The following is a 17,288-nucleotide window of genomic DNA, read 5'->3' on the forward strand; positions in this document are numbered from 1 at the left end:
ACAAAATATAGTTTCTTTTGGGTATTTGATGTGTTTTACTACTTTTCTTGAAGCACCCGCAAAGACATACCCAGAAGTGTGTTACTGGTTGATTCTAAACCAGTCATATCAACAATGATGATTATTGACTGGTATTTTCCAAAATTATAGACACATTAGGAACCCTTAGAACAAGTATTGATGGGTTGTGCTGTGGCAAGCAGTATTGTGTCTGCCCTGTGAAAATCCATTAGGGTGACAGCGACTTGGTGCTACACAAATGCACCCTCCAGGACCATTGCACAGATGAGAAGAACAGAGAGATCTGCTGCATCACCTCATTAAATAGCAGCTCCCTCAGAATTTGCTAGATGCTTCACACAGACTCTTCAAAGCAAGGGTGAACACATATCGAGAAAGTCAGCCCAAGATCAAGTCCTCAGGAAGCACTTTCTATCCAATGAAAATAGCTGTGTCAAATTTTTCTCCTAGCCAGTGTTTGCTGATCACTTACTATGAGACAGATAGCTACTTTAGGTGAGGAAGAGCAGCTCAAAGTCCTGCTATAATGCGACAGAACACATTGGCAGAAGGAAGGGCAAATAAACACAACTCCCCCTCGGTGTACTTGGGAACAGGTTCCAGAAGCACCAAACTCTACAAAGGTGGGAATTCCTCAAATTATATAACATTTGCAAAAAATATGCAAGTTAATTCATTCATGGATGGCATATAATACACAATACCATGTTTATGGTAAGTAGTCATTATATTGTATCATTTAGAGACTAATAATGAAAACTGTCTATATATGTCAATTCAAGTTGATGGAATCTGCTAATGTGAAACCCACAATGCCAGGTCTGCTTAGATAACAGGTCATATGGAGTCAGTTCTATGTGGGACCTGCAGAGTCAGGGTGCTGTGTGAGGCAATGCAGGGAGCTACTCACAATGAAAGCTGTAGAAAAGGTAGGAGTTAGCATGGCCCGAGGTGCGGGTACAGGACAAACAAAGTAAGAAAGGGCTGACAGAGTGGGCACGGTGAGACCGAGCTGGAACAAGGCCTGAGCAGAGGCAGGGCAGAGTGCGTTGCATGCAAGAGCAGGGGTGGAACACCCAGAGGGTCTTCCCATTCTCATTCGTAGGAAGGGAACCTGAGGTTTATCATCCTGCAATGTTTCCTGAAGAAACCTAGACAAGCAGATTTTGGGCTGGCTAAAGCCTATAGGTTGAGACTTGGGGTTGGACTGTGAGCCTTAAAGTGCTCATGGATTACTCAAGTAAGGATGGTGGACCAATATGGCAAACACAAGATTTAGAATGTGACTGAGTTTGTTTGTTTGTTTTTTACTATCCACCTGTTTGATGTAGCTAATAAGTACAATTGCACCTAAGTTTTATTTATTTGGAAATGTCTTATTTAATCCATTTTGCACAAATGCTTGTTAGGCTATGTGCAGATCTATGAAGTATGAGTGCTGTCCAGGTATATCTGAATAAACAAACTTTGTTCCTAGTTACTTGTTTTAAGCTCAACCCTGAAAATATATGTAAGGGACTGAGTAAAGCTTATCCCTGTAATTAATTACATCAGTACTTAGCCTGACTACAAAAAAAAAAAACTTGATTATTTATGACTGACTATTTACTTATGTTCTCTAACAGTCTACAATAAATAGCCTTAAAAACAATGATTCTAAATTGAAGTTCTTCTAGCATCAAATACGGGTTCAGTAAAGAAACCAAAACAAAACATCAATATAAAACATTTATATGACTCAGGTTATCCAAATAGCTTAAGCTTAACAAATTTAGCAAAGACAAGGAGGCTAGACAACATTCTTAAGCCTGGATGGACCTTGGGTAATGAGAAACATTCTCCAAATCATTGGTTCCCAACTTTTTCATATACAGTTATGCTATTTCATAACTGCAGTTTTGCCATTGTTAAATCTCAATGCAAACATCTGACACACAGGTGGTCCTAGGCTAACCCTGTAAAAAGATTTTTTTTAACCCCCAAAGTATTAAGACTCATGGAGTCAGAAGCTGTTCCAAGCCCTTTGCCTAGGTCATTGTCTTACTGCATCATAAGAAATGAACATCCTAGTTTCTGGTTAGTAATTGGTGCTTATGTCTCTGACCCTAATTTTTAGCCTTTTATTTTAAGTCCAAATATTAACAATATATAGAGCATTTTACAAACTTAAAGTGTCCCATAACCTTAGAAATTTAAATATTTTAAAAACAATTCTTAAAAAGGTTAAAATCACTCAAATGTCTTTCTGCAATAACAACAATAAAGTACCTTTTTTTTTTTATTTTACTTTAAGGGGGAGAAAACATGGCATAACCATAATCTGTATAAAGCAAAACCAAGCTCCAGAGTGCAAACAATCTCAAAGTTCAATATCTGAGATGCATTCAGAGCTGAGGACCAGACCCAGGGTCTTGCACTTGCTAGGCAAGTGCTCTACCACTGAGCTAAATCCTCAACCGCATTCACAATTCTTTTGATTCTTTTACTTAGAGGCTTGGACAATTTCTTTGGCCCTACCCTTGGCAGCATATACATAGCCTGCCTTCTAGATCTCAGTCTGCTCCATTTCACTGTGGCTGGTGCTTCTGGTGACTATCACCTGGGTGACTCTTAAATTAAAAAGTTTAGGTGCCAGAGCAAGGTACATTCTTGTGTATAAAAGCATTGAGGTGCAGCTTTAATAGTTATCAAAAACCTTATTTATTAAATACATGTAGCCATCTATTTAAATTCTCTAGAAGCTTGCTGTTGAACACTTAGAAAAGACATAAGTACTTAGGTGTAAATCTGTAAGTTAGCTTTTGTTAATCTTAATTGAGCTTTATAACCTTAGTAAAAGATGGCTGTTAGCCACATGGCTGCCTATGAAGTCACCAGCCAAAATGGAGGAAAGCCACATAGTTGCTGTTTAAAACATATTTTTCTAAACAATAATTACTTGCACATATATGCACAGTTGGATCCAAGTTACATATATATATACATATATACATACATACATATATATACATATATACAGTTAAAGCTTACTTACATTTATATACAGAGTTAAATCCAAGTCATATATATGTCCATTTATGTATATATATATATGTATACATAAACAGTTTGCAGTGAAGAATCATCAGCTAATTTTAAAATGAAAACCAAGCAGAATTAACTTTCTACTTCAGTAAAACCATAATATTTTAAACAAGAATAGAAATACATGCATATACCGTAACAAGAATAACTAAATTTGCATCAGCACTGTGCTGACATGGAGAAACTATTGGATCTGAGTAATCAAGGCAGCCCTGGCTGTAGCATTATAACATAGCCGCTGTATCTTAGCAACCATAGGCAGTGACATTCCATTCCACCCTTGGAGCTAAACCTTGGTCAGTTTTAGCCCCAGGACAGGTCTTCGAAGCCCTACCCGCCATCATGGGAGACCTAGTGTAGCACAGGGACAGAAGATTGCTGCCAACCCCAGATTCTCAGGTGCCAGAGAAAGGCAGACTGGAAGGGACTCCATGCCCCGGCTGGGCCCCTCCCGGGCTGTGACCCCAGAGGGGCAGTGTCAGGGGCACTCCAAGCCAGACAAGGCCCCATGTGCTAATGGTCTGCCCTAGCACCCAGCCACGCCTAGTTCCCACGACAACCTCTGGGCTGTGCTGGCTGCCACCTGTGCCATGCCACCGTCTTCACTCCTTGGCTCTCTGAGCGATCGGGGGCCTGCTGCATCTGGGCCCGGAGATGCTCACAGCCCACCTAGTGCCTGGCCACTCAGTGGTGCCCGGGCCCCTGAAGTAGACCCTGGCCCACCTCAGCCTGCTGGACTTGCTGCACCATAACAGTGCGTTCCTCCACCCACTGCCTGTGCTCATCGCTTTTTTGCTCTCTGACAGGAGCACAGGCTCTTAGTCTGTCCCATTTCAACGAAAGGGACCCTTTGTCCTTTCTGCTGGCCATTCGGCACAGGAGTCACAATGCACACATAAACCCAGGCATAAAACACACACACTGTGGCCACACTTCTCACACATTCACATAGGCAGGACATTCCAACTAAAGAACAAACAATTTTCCTGGGGAAACAGTGTCAGCTGACCACAAACAGATGTGGGGTTCTCTGCCCCACTACAGATCCTCAATCAAACAGATGTGGGGATGTCTCTGCCCCACTACAGACAAACAGATGTGGGGTTCTCTGCCCTCACTAACGTGGTCTAAAATGTCTTTCAACCCCTTGGGCGCATCTGCCTCTTAACGTTCTTGATCACAATCATCAATTTAGGCATGCCACAGTAAACAAAACTGAACACACACAGACAGACACTTAGAGACACACTTGCCAGCCAGTCAGGGACCCTCCGGTCCAGAGTCCTGTGAGGTCATGGGGGTTTCCGGCCATCGCACCAAATGTTGTACCTATTTTGAGAAACGGATATAACAAATACAAGTTATATTAGCTGCATACTCTTTTTACTGACCCCTCCCCCCAAACACACACACAACTTACACTGCCTGACTCCCACCAAAATAAAAAGCAGCTTGTCATGACTTTTTTCCGGTGAAAGTAGATAGGCACACAGAATGTAACTAATAGCCGTTGGAAACAGTCATCTGTAACTATCAAATCCATTTTTATTTGAGATACTGAGGGTTTGTTGTTGTTGTTATTTTGTTTTGGTTTTTGGTTTCTTTTGGCCAAGGAAATTCTATGCTGCTAGTTATTTGATTTAATGTGCTTCATTTGAAGGAAGAGGATTTCTCACCACCACTGTAATTTTTGTTGTAAGTCCTATGGCCCTCTCTTTGAGGAAGAATATCCACACTGGGAGCATTGTGGTGGATAATTGGAATTATTAAAAATGCATATTCATTTTTAAGTGGAGTGTGTTATAGTTTAACACTCATATTTTCTCTGGGTGAGACATATTAGGATCTTGGAGACATTCAGTGAAAACAAACTGGCATATCTGTGAGGGATAAAGAGGTTGTCTTAGGATTTCTATTGCTGTGAAGAAACACTATGACCAAAAAGCAAGTTGGGGAGGAAAGGATTTATTTGGCTTACACTTCAGCATTGCTGTTAATCACTGAAGGAAGTCAAGACAGGAACTCAATGAGGGCAGAAGCCTGGCGGCAGGAGCTGATGCAGAGGCCATGGAGGAGTGCTGCTCACTGGCTTGTTCTGCCTGTCTTGCTCAGCCTGCTTTCTTATAGAGCTCAGAACCACCAGCCCAGGGATGACACCACCCACAGTGGGCTGGTCTCTCCTCCATCAATAACTAGTTAAGAAAATGCCTTCCAGCTGGATGTTATAGAGGCAGTTTTTCAATTAAATTTCCCTCCTTTCAGATAACTCTAGTTTGTATGTCAAGTTGACACAAGACTTGCCAGCACACTTGATAAAATGCCAGCTAATGCAAGGCTGGTCACCTGTTCTCTAGAAACCTTTCAAGCAAGTTTGCTGTAAATGAAAGTGGGTAATTTATTTTAAGCTAAAAATTTAAAAATTTACCCTCTTCATGGAATTATTTCCCTTCTAAATATCCTTTTCCTGTTTTGGGAAGAGGAACCAGCAGGGCTAGTAATCAAGGTATTTGCTCTGGAATTTATGAAATGTATTTTCTAAGGAGTTTTGAATTAAATCTGTAAATGAAAGTGAATGTACCAAGTATGTGTTCAGGGACTGATTCTGTATATCCACAAGCAGATGGCTTAGAAGCACTAGAAGCATGAGAAGGTAGAAGGTTTATCATCTCTGTCTCCCATTATCCCCTCCCCAACCAAAATAACCCACAATGGTTTTGCACCTGAGATCAATTTTTATTTTAAGTCCATAAGTCCTGAAATAAATGAGAGGGATAGTTTGTTCTCACTCTGAAAAATTTGGTGAAGGTTAACTTATCAGTGATTCAGGCAAAGCCATATTATACATGGTTATTCAATTGATAGAAATGGTTCCCATTAAAATTTTTTCTGTGGGCTGCTAATTGCTATTTTCAGCCTACAATTTTTTGCAGATGATTTGTTTAAAACCATGATTGTGGCTTCCGCTCAATCCTTTGAAATTCAGCCCTTTAATCCTATGCTATACAAATTGTTTTAAAAGTACTGATCTAATTAAGCAAATTGATGCAAATATCCCTTGCCAAGACCAAATTCTTGTCTAATGGACACTCTGTTCACATCATATCTTTAATTAAACTCATGGATTCCAACATGCCTCAATCATTTCTAACATCCATGTATGTGAAACTGGATTGCTTAAGTTTCATGGCACAATGGTGATGTTCTGAACCTCCCAGTTAAAAAATATCACAGACAAAATGTTTTTCCCTTTCTGTTCACCACTGTACATTTTTGTCTCCATGTACAAGGATGGTCCAATGACTTATGGTTAATGGTTTGAATGGCACATTGATAATTACAGCAGCATCCTTTTATACTCACCCAGTGTATTTTCATTTTAGATGTGTGTATTTGATACACAAAGTGCCTGTATGAGCTATTTTGTATCTTTCCTTCTACCTAAATTGTATTCAGGTTTCTGACTATATTCTTGGAAATAAGAAACATAATCATAACTGTTTTAACATCTTTAATAATTCTGTGACTTCTGTTATTTGTGAGATTATTCTGGGTTAATTGATCATTATTATGGATCATATTTTCCTGCTCCTTTTGTGTGGTAAATTGTAACAGAATGTTAGTTATATTGGTCATTGTAAATGATGTGATGATGTTGGGTGCTGCATTTTGTCATTGTGTTTCTTTAAAGAGTGTTAAATTGGGTTCTCGAATGCAGTTACTTATAACCAGCTTATTATTTAAAGGCTGTTTTTTAAGCTTTGTTGGGTAGAGTCTAGAACAGACTTTTGTCGAACATAATTCGGTCCCCATTCCAATGCTTTTCTGGGGTGGATTTCAGATTTTAAGGTGTCTCTTCACTCTGGTTACTGAGTGTGTAAATTACTCCCCTCCTTCACAGCTTGCTCAGTGTGTGTTTCTTTACCTTGGATAATTTTGTTTCCTGCAGGGATCAGTCCTCAGCTGAGGACTGGAGGGGTGTGTGAATGTATGTGTGGATGTGGATGTCAGAGGTTAACATCTCTGTTGCTTTGTACCTTATTTTTGAGACAGGGTTTCTCATTGAAGCGAGAACTCACTATTGGCTAGATGGGGTGGCCAGTGAGTAGCCAGTATCACTCTCTTTCTGCCTCCCAGCACTGGGATTAGAGGCACTCTTTGCTGTTCCCTGCTTTTATGTGGGTGCTGGGGATCTGAACTTAGGTCCTCATTCACAGCAACCACTTCCTACTGAGCCATCTCCTCAGCCCCAGGAGTTTGTTTTTAGGACACAGTAGCCTAGGTTGGACTCAAAATTGCAATCTTTTTGCCTCAGCCTCTTGAGATTAAGTGCATGTATTATTAAACCTGAGGGTTGGGCTTTATATCTGCAGATTTGAGGAGCCATCTTATAGCATCCTCTTTTCTTGTGAATTCCATTTACCTTGTCCGCAGTAACTTAGATCTCTATGTTTTTAGCTCAGATAAATTCCTAGGCTTCCACCAGGGATTTAGAAAGTACTTCCTGCTGTATGTCACAGGCCTGCATAAAACTGCCTAAATATTGTTATTTCCTGTGTTTTGTATGGCTTTCTAGCTATTTAAAATGAGAGGGAAAGTCTGATCCCTGTTACTCAGTCAAGAGGAGGTTGCTCATCTGTATCTTTGTCACATAGTAGGTGATGAGCCAGGAAGCATGGATGCTCACTGAGGACATACCAAGTCATGTTAAGTAGCATGAAGAATTAAAGAAGTATCAAGAGTTGTTGTCAGCTTTCAAAGACACTCAAATGGGAGGCAGAAGGCATTTCATGTCCTAAGAGATGAATCATGATAGAGATGAGAGAAACAGAGTGTCAGAGATAAGGAGGACACAAGCTGACCATGTAGGACAATGCGAATAACTGGTACAGAAAGAGAATGTACACTCAGGGTGTATGTAATTCCAGCACCCAGCAGGGACAGTAAGATACTTGTAAGTTAGAGACCAGCCCGGTCTACACTGTGAGTTCTAAGCCAGCCAATGTTACACTGTAGGACCCTTTCTCAAAACCACAAAACAAACAAAAGCAGCTTGTGCTTTGCTGGGAGCTTGTGGGAGACAGGAAAGGTTAGGACAGGAAGAGAGCAGGGGGCTGCAGTAAAGCCTGTGGTGGAAGTGGCTTTATTGGAGCTGAGCTCAATGTTTCTCTGGATGGTAAACTGTATCTAATGTATTCTGACTACTAGAGACTTTCAGCTTAATTTCGGTGTCTTATATCAATAACCGGCTGTTAATTAATATATTAAAATATTTGTTTCGGAATTTGTGATAGGCTGTCTGATGATCCTTTCCAGTCTGCCCACACTCCATCTCTAGAACTGTGAGTGTTAGTATCTATGACACAGGCACCTTGCTGGCATGATTAAGTTCAGGATCTATTGAAGGGGAATGGTCCATGCGGGCTGTGTGGATAAGGGAGTGGCAGTAGTTCCCAGAATCAGGGAGAAAGTGAGGTGATGATGGAAGTAGGCATTAAAGTGGTGTTCTCTGAAGGCAGAGGGACGAGATACAGTCGGAGGTATACAGCTGGCCACTAGAAGCTGGAAAAGGGAAAGAAACCAATTCAGAGCCTCCAGAAGAAAAGCAGTTTTGTTAACGCCTTAATGCTAGCTCAGTGGACTTGAATTTGAAGTTCTGATATCCAGAACTATAAGAGAATGATATATGCATCTTCTGCTAAACCATACAGTCAGTGATTTGTTACAACAGAAACAGGAAACTAATACAAATCGAATATTCAAAACAACAAATTCCAGTGCTTATTGGATATATTTTTGTTTACTAAGTGGAAACAGGAGGTTAAGGAAAGAATATATAGCTGCTTGCACTGTACTATGTATCATGTGCTGTGATGCTTTTCCTCAAAGTCTGTGTTTGAGTTTCTGCACAGGATTATGTAATTGGTGGGGCTTCGTAGTCCTATCCCAAAGTATATACAGGTCACAAAAAAAGACAAGGAAGTTACTTATAAATGTTGTAAATCTTTTAGTTCTAGAGATTTAAACCCTGTTCAGGATTCCATTTTTTAGTCCTTAAAAGTGATGTGCTTTTTATTTTTATTCATGTCTGTGTGTCTATGTGTATGTATGTGTATGAATACCAGAGGAAGACAGAAGAAGGTATGAGATCTCCCCCAGAACTGGAGTTACAGGCAGTTGCGAGCTGTTTGATTAGGGTGCTGGGAACTGCATTCCAGTTTTCTGGAAGAACAGCAGGTACTGTTAACTGCTGAGCAATATCCCCAGTCCCCATTTTCTTATCTTTTAAAATCAATAATAATCATCATCCCAAACCTGGGTAAAGTGATAATGATACATTTTAGAAATTAGCCTTCTGAGTGTAGTGGTGCTTGCCTTTAATCCCAGTGCTTGGGAGGCAGAGGCAGGTGGACTTCTGTGGGTACAAGGCTAGCTTGCTCTACATAGTTCCAGGACAGCCACAGCTATATAATGAATCTAAAGAAGAAGAAGAAGAAGAAGAAGAAGAAGAAGAAGAAGAAGAAGAAGAAGAAGGAGAAGGAGAAGGAGAAGGAGAAGGAGAAGGAGAAGGAGAAGGAGAAGGAGAAGGAGAAGGAGAAGGAGAAGGAGAAGGAGAAGGAGAAGGAGAAGGAGAAGGAGAAGGAGAAGGAGAAGGAGAAGGAGAAGGAGAAGGAGAAGGAGAAGGAGAAAAGAAAGAAAGAAAGAAAGAAAGAAAGAAAGAAAGAAAGAAAGAAAGAAAGAAAGAAAGAAAGAAAGAAAGAAAAGAAATAATAGGTACTGGATCATAAGTTCTTTATAAATATCTTTAATCACAACAAAGATGCCATGGTCCCAAGCACTCGGAAGGAAGAAGCAGACAAACTCTGAATTTGAGGCTAGTCGGATCAACAGGGCAAGTTCCAGAACAGCCAGGGCTACATAGAGAAACCCCTGAAAACCAAAAGGAAGAAAAAGAGGTTCTGTGAGAAGATCAGAGGTGACCCAGGACCTATACTTTAAAAATAGTATGGGTGGATACTACTATTTTTCACATTAGAAACTTCAGAGTTATCAGAGTTTATTAGGTCTTCCAAGTCACCAAAAGGGAAGTGTTAGCCTCTGCATTCCCTGCCTCAGTAACCCAAATGCAGAGTGTGCTGGCTAGTTTTATATCAACTTGACACAAGCTAGAGGTATCTGAAAGAAGTGAACCCAAATTGAGAAAATGCCTTCATAAGATGTGGTTGTAAGTCATTTTCTTAATTAGTTGTTGCTGGGAGAGGGCCCAGCCCATTGTGGGTGGTGTCATCCTTTGCGGGCTGTTTACCCACCAACCCCATAGCTCCCCAGAGTTTTCTTAAGTGCGAACAGCAGGAAATATTAGATAGAATGATTTAGATTGTGGAGATAAACAGATAAAAAAAATAAAGGATAACCTCAAGAGGGCCTGTAACCTAGTCCAACAGGCCCTGTCTCTGGCCCAGGGTATTTATAGAGAGGCAAGGGGTGGAGCAAAAGACCTCCTCCCCCAACACAGCCAAGTTCAGACCATTTCAGACACCTGTACTCAGGCCCATGGCCCTAATCATCCTCTATGAGGACCTACTGGATAAAGCCACAGAGAACCTGGAAATGGGCTCCCACAATCCTTGGACTGGTAGTTCTGGGTTTTGTAAGAAAGCAGGCTGAGCAAGCCAGTAAGTAGTACCCCTCCATGGCCTCTGTATCAGCTTCTGCCTCCAGGTTTCTGCCCTATTTGAGTTCCTGCCCTGACTTCTCTCAGTGATGGACTGTTACCTGGAAGTGTAAGCTAAAGTAAGTTAGTTTCCTCCTCAACTTACTTTTGGTCGTGGTGTTTCATCTCAGCAATAGAAACCTAAGTAAGACAAAGAGGTAATTTAAAAACTCTGTCTTGCTCATACGTTTTGGTTATAGCATCTGAATGGAAGCTTTGTGAAGATAAATCATCTTGGGTAACCCTGGTGAGCCGGACAAACCTTTCTCTCTGTCCTCTGTGGGTAAATGTCTCTTCCTCTATGACAAGGGATAGTTTCTGAACTCCTGTGGCTGTCTACCATGACATCCAACTATATGCTTTATTACTTGGAATTAAAAGAAGATTTAGATCACATGGATATCCCATTCTGTCAGACTTAGTCCTGGATGGAGGGAGGACTAAACAATGCCTCTCTCTGTCTGTTAGTCAGCCCCAGCCTTGAGGTTCTCCACCTAAATGACAGGCAGCCATGTAAATAGATGTTGTCCAGTAGAAACAGAATGTGAGCCATACATGCAAACAATACATCATTAAAACGTTCTAAATAGCAGTGTTAGAGAAAGGAAAACAGAAAAGGTAATATTGAAAAGGTATTTAAGCCCCATAGTATATGCCTACCATTTCAACATTTAGGAGGGCAGGAAGACTGTGTGTTTGAGGCCCACCTGAGCCACATGATGAATTCAAGCTAGACTGAAGCACACAGTGAGATCCTTTCTCAAAAAAATATGAGTTGTGGATGTAGCTTAGTAATAGCTTTTCTAACATGCATAAAGCTCTATTTAGTTCAACATTCTGAAAATATTTCAGGACCTATTAATAAACATGAGTGAGATGCCTTTCTTATTTATTCACATGTTATTGAATCACATGTGTATTTTATACTTAAGGCACACATGAGTTTGATTGAGCTATATCTCAAGTGCTTAATGGTGCAGTGGGTCACGATATTGGACTATACTACATATAGGTCATCTGCCATCCTGGAATAAGGTAGAAATTCTCCTGGGTCTATAAGAAACAGTAAGATCTTAGCCTTTCTGTGCCCATAGTCCTCCCACAATTGAGGGAAGGAACCTTAAAGTCTCTATTTCCCTCGTTTGGCTAGGAAGCAAAACTTACATTTCCTGCTGTACACTCAGGAGCCCCTGCATTAGTAACACTGAGTTTTACTTTAACCTTGACAAGAAGTGGAGTAGTGTATTTTCCTAGATTTCAGTTTGTTTTCATCTTGCATATGCAGAGTATTGATTCTGGCAGCAACAGCAGAAATGGGTGTGTGTGTGTGTGTGTGTGTGTGTGTGTGTGTGCGCGCGCACGCGCGCACACACACACACACATACACACATTGGGTTTCAGGGAGAACAACAAAAAAAGTGGAAAATGTTTCTAGTTCGGGTTTCTAAGAAAGCGTGAAAAAAACCTTCCAACACGACAGGATAAAGGGATCCTGACTGGGAGTCTTCCCTTCTGTACTGCTCTGCAGATCTGTTCAGGGAGCCAGCTTCATTTACTTTCTGTGGAGGATAAATTTTGCCCTAGCCAGCTTTCCTTATCTAACTTTGCATCAAGAAAATTATGTTGCTCTGCCAAGTAAATGATATGATGTTACACATTCTATATTTTTGTCTTTTTTTTTTTTTTTTTTTGGTTTTTCGAGACAGGGTTTCTCTGTGTAGCTTTGTGCCTTTCGCCTTTCCTGGAACTCGCTTTGTAGACCATGCTTGCCTCGAACTCACAGAGATCCACCTGTCTCTGCCTCCCGAGTGCTGGGATTAAAGGCGTGCGCCACCACTATGTTTATTTTTTTTCTACCATGACTGGCTTGTATCTACTGCTTTAATGTTTATATTAGTTTACAAAATAATGAGTTTTATTATGGTGTTTTCCTACTATATGGTTATACTTTGTTCTGATTTGACTTCCTCTCCCAATGCCCTCCCCTGTTTTCCTGTCCCCAGCCCTTGCTGGTTCCGTTTCTCTCCAGTATAGTCTCCCTGCTTTTGACTTTTTCATTATGTAGTGTATGTTTCATTATCCTCTTTACCACTGACTTGTCTATAGTGTGTCCTTTAGCAGCTGGACATTGCATATCCTATTACAGTGAGAAACAGAGAAATACATGAATACTAAAGAGAAATACACAAATCAGCAAATATGGCTATTGCCTTTTAGTTTACCTCAAATAATCCTTTCTGTAGTTGCACCAAATAAGATCACAAGTAGTTTTCTAGTCAATCATTGCATAAAAACATTTACAATTAAAGATTCAAAGTCTTAGAATGTAGAGTAGGGTCATAGTGTTTCAGAGAGCCCCAGGAACTAAGATGTTTTGTACTTTAGGTAAAAGAGATAAATGATTTACAGAACAAAATAGAACACCCAGAAATAGAAGTTAAGACTATGTTAGTGGGGCATTTAAAAATTCCCGAGGAAGAGGTAAGTATTCCATGATTTAGATGTGACAGGTAGGGGCCCCTCTGTATATACTCTTGCTTGCTGAGCTAAAGAGCTGAGATTGGGGCAGTCGATCACATGGGAATAAGCATGAGCTTGTCCTAGGTTGAGTGTGAAATAGGAAAATGGTCATTGTTTTAATGTGTGTGTTTTATGAACTGGTGCACTAAATTCTTATGCAATTTTATCAAACTCCTAAGGACACTATGATTTTAGTTTCTTAGCTCTTCTATGAATGCTTTTCATTTTTTTACATGTGTGACATGTTAAATTAATTAAAAATTGAATAACAAATACTATAAAACAAAGTCCATATTGGCAGTGTTCCTAATTTGCCAAGAATTATACATAACTCATATTTTGTAGCCGAGAGATTCTTTCTTAGAGAGAAAGAATTGCCTTTAATCGTCTCATACCTCAATGGTTGATGAAATGTCTGGTACATTTAACACATAGCCACCAGTTATAACCAGACATATCTATGGATGACAAGCATATTAGAAGACACTGACTAGTATATTAGACACAGTCTCTGCCCTTCTTTAACCATGGTCCAGTAGGGCAGACTAGTAACTAAGGGGTGGTAGTGTCAGAGATCGGAGGATCAACATCATTGTGAGAATGTGCATAGAACTTACTTTGGTTTACTGTAAGCATCAGGAAAGATTTCTCTTTATTCTATGTGCCAGCCATGTAAGTCCTGCCTATCATCTCAAGTCCTGCCTTTGAAGGATTTATTCTTATATACTGGTACAGAACCCCTAACCCACTGTCATGTGACAATGGTTCACTGTTAGCTTCTGCTAGTAAGGAACACAAAGAGCAGATGGAGGCAGGACAATGGAGAAGTTCTTTCAGTATACAGTGTTCTGAAAATGGCCATTGACAATTTTCTTTTTCATCTGCTCTTGAAATTATCTACAGAAATCCCCAAAGTAATGAATGATGGCCCTGTCCAGGAGTCTTAACTCCAATTCTATGCTCCACCCTTCAGCACCCCCAAGAATGCAGGATGTGCTGGCCAGATTTATGTCACCCTGACACAAACTATAATCATCTTAGAGGAGGGAACCTCAATTATGAAAATGCCTCCATAAGATGGGGCTGTGGACTGGCCTGTAGAGCATTTTCTTAATTAATAATTAAAGTGGGGCGGCTCCAGCCCATTGTGAGCGGTGGTATCCTGGACTAGCAGTTCTGGGTTTTGTATGAAAGCAGGCTGAGCAAACCATGAGGAGCAAGCCAGAAAAGCAGCATCTCTCCCTAGTCTTTACATCAGCACCTGCCTCCAGGTTCCTGCCCTGTTATAATTTATGTCCTGACTTCTTTTAATTGATGAACAGTGATATGGAAATGTAAGCCAAATAATCCCATTCCTCCCTAACTTGCTTTTTGGTCATGGTGTTTCATCACTGCAATAGAAACCCTTAGACACAAGAACTAACCTGGTCAGCTACCAGCCACATTCCTGAGCTTCAGTGCTGAAGCTTTTTCCTCTAAGTGTTGATACAGCTAACATGGATTTCTTCTATTTGGATTAGACCCACAGTCTTCCAGGATGAATAATTAGCTTTGTGGCTAGTAAAGAAAAACTGTTCCTAGGAATGGGAAAAAGAAGTGTAATACAGGTGGTCCAGTTCTATTTACTTTTAGAGGAATCTATCTGGCTTGACAGTTGGAAAAATGAATTGGTTCAGAACAAGACAGCAATAGAAGGTTAAGTAAGTCATCTCCAAGATTCTGTCCATCTTCTTAAGGGGAAGACACGGGGTTGTTTCAGGATACTTAACTACTTTATTAGCAACTATTCCCTCAATGCCTTCTTATTTATTTATTTGTTTGTGTATTTGTTTATTTATTCTTTGTGTCTTTCACATCACGTATCTTGATTCCATTCATCTCCCCATCCCATTGCATCCACCCTCTGCTCTTGCAACTTCCTCACCAAAATAAAATAAAATAAAATTTAAGGAAAAAGAAAAGAAAAAAAGAGAGAAAGGAAAGGAAAGAAAGAAAGATCTTGTCATGGAAGTTGTATGTGACACAGTGAGTCACACAATATACCCTTTAATCATACATCTTTACTTGCAAGTGTTCATTGAAAAGAATCATTGGTCTGGTTCGAGGCCTCTGGTTTCTGCTGCACTACTGATACTGGGCCTTCACTGAGACTCTTCTTGGATATCCTGTTGTTGCCCTAGGTCATTGGTTCATCTGAAGCCCATCAACAGGGTCAGCTCTACTGTGCTGCCCAGGTGAGGTAAAGGGTCCACTTTCCTAAGTGCTGCAGCTGGTAAGGGGGAGGGTCGGTTCCCTTGCCCACCACACATGGCAGGGACAAGGGGGGTCATGTTTCCCTCACCCTCACCATCACACGGAAGAATAGGGGTTATGGCCAGCTATGCCACTCTCACACCCTCAGGGCCAATTCACCCACACTGCTGTTATAGAGTCAACCTCACCATGGCACCATATGTCAGATAACAGGAGAGGTCAGATCTCCCATACTCACATTTTCTTCTTGGGCGGCCAGGTCACCCATACCCCTATCTACAGGGTCAGCTGGACTGTGATGCCCAGGTGGGGTATAGGGCTCATTCTTCTGAGTGCTGTAGCTGGTGAGAGGCGGGTCAGCTTGCCAGCCTGCCACAGGTGTCAAGAGGTGGGGGGGCAATTTTCCTCCACCCATGCCACCACATGGCAGACGAGGCTGGGGGGGGACCCACTCTCCCACTATCATGCTCTCAGGGTCAACTCATCCATACCCCCTCCAACAGGGTCAACTCTGTTGTGTTGCCCAAGCAAGGTATAGGACCAGCTTTCTCTAGTGCTGCAGTTGGTGAGGGGCAGGGCTAGTCTCCCTGGTATTGTAGCCAATGAGGGGTGGAGCCAACTCTGTGTAGCCCTATCCTCTGGCCTTTGGTGTTATCAGGAGCCATAGCTTATCAACATAGATCATAGCTGCAGCAGGGCCATAGACCCAGACATGAGCCTCAGCAGTAAGTAACCCCAGCCCAGTCATCACCATGGCCGCAGGTGGCAAGCAACCCCCCACCTCAGCCTGTACTTTCACCTCTTCAGTTCTGCCTCTCTCCACAGGACATATGAATCATTCTGCCTCTATCTCTCTTCCATACCACACCATACATTTGCTTACCATAATAGCTGGGCAGGGCTGTGCGTTCTCCTTGGCACCAGGGCAGACCACCAGGGCATGCCTCAAAGCTCTTTTTTTTTTTTTTTTCTTTTTGTGGGCAAAGGGACACACAGTGTTTATTTGCCACAAGGGATCTGCTCACACTTTTGGGGGTGGCAGAGAATTCCCAGCCTTCCAGCTTGCCAATCTTGAACAGGGTTGCTGTGGTGCCCATGTATATGCAGCCAACAGTTACAGTCCCATATCTGTGAGCATACGCTCCCAGGATCAGGCCCCCGGCGCAGCCTCCAATGAAGTAGTTCAGGGGATCATCTGGCTTCTCCCGGACCTGGACACCGACACACAGGTGGCTATACCAAACATAGCTCCGACAGCAGCTGCCGTGCATGTGTACCGGCCGGGCCAGGCCCTTGCTTCCAGGTGGGAATCTGCTGGGTTGAGTAGACGCTGTAAACTGAGCCTATTGCTCATGAGGCCGCCTAATGCAGTGGTGATGTAGGTCTTGTGGTGACAGTGAGTGCTGTTGCCTGGAGGAGCCGCTGGGCCATGGCTGTGCCTGGCCGTGCTCGCTCCGCAGACCCTTCTGGGGGGCAAGCTCAAGGGCAGCCGGCAAGACCAACTCTCTTAAAGCTTTTTTTTTTTTTTTTTTTTTTTTTGGTTTTTTTGAGACAGGGTTTCTCTGTGTAGCTTTGCGCCTTTCCTGGATCTCGCTCTATAGACCAGGCTGGCCTCGAACTCACAAAGATCCACCTGCCTCTGCCTCCCGACTGCTGGGATTAAAGGCATGCACCACCACTGCCCGGCCTTAAAGCTCTT

At 41.8% G+C, this 17,288-nt stretch overlaps 1 pseudogene; it reads right to left on the reverse strand.

Moving 5' to 3' along the window:
- Window positions 1–4,365: 4,365 nt before the first annotated feature.
- LOC102917911 (NADH dehydrogenase [ubiquinone] 1 alpha subcomplex subunit 11 pseudogene) lies at window positions 4,366–16,943 on the reverse strand (annotated as a pseudogene).
- Between the last annotated feature and the right edge of the window lie 345 nt (window positions 16,944–17,288).

Source organism: Peromyscus maniculatus, chromosome 2 (genome assembly GCF_049852395.1).
Source record: "Peromyscus maniculatus bairdii isolate BWxNUB_F1_BW_parent chromosome 2, HU_Pman_BW_mat_3.1, whole genome shotgun sequence".
NCBI classification, from domain to species: domain Eukaryota; kingdom Metazoa; phylum Chordata; class Mammalia; order Rodentia; family Cricetidae; genus Peromyscus; species Peromyscus maniculatus.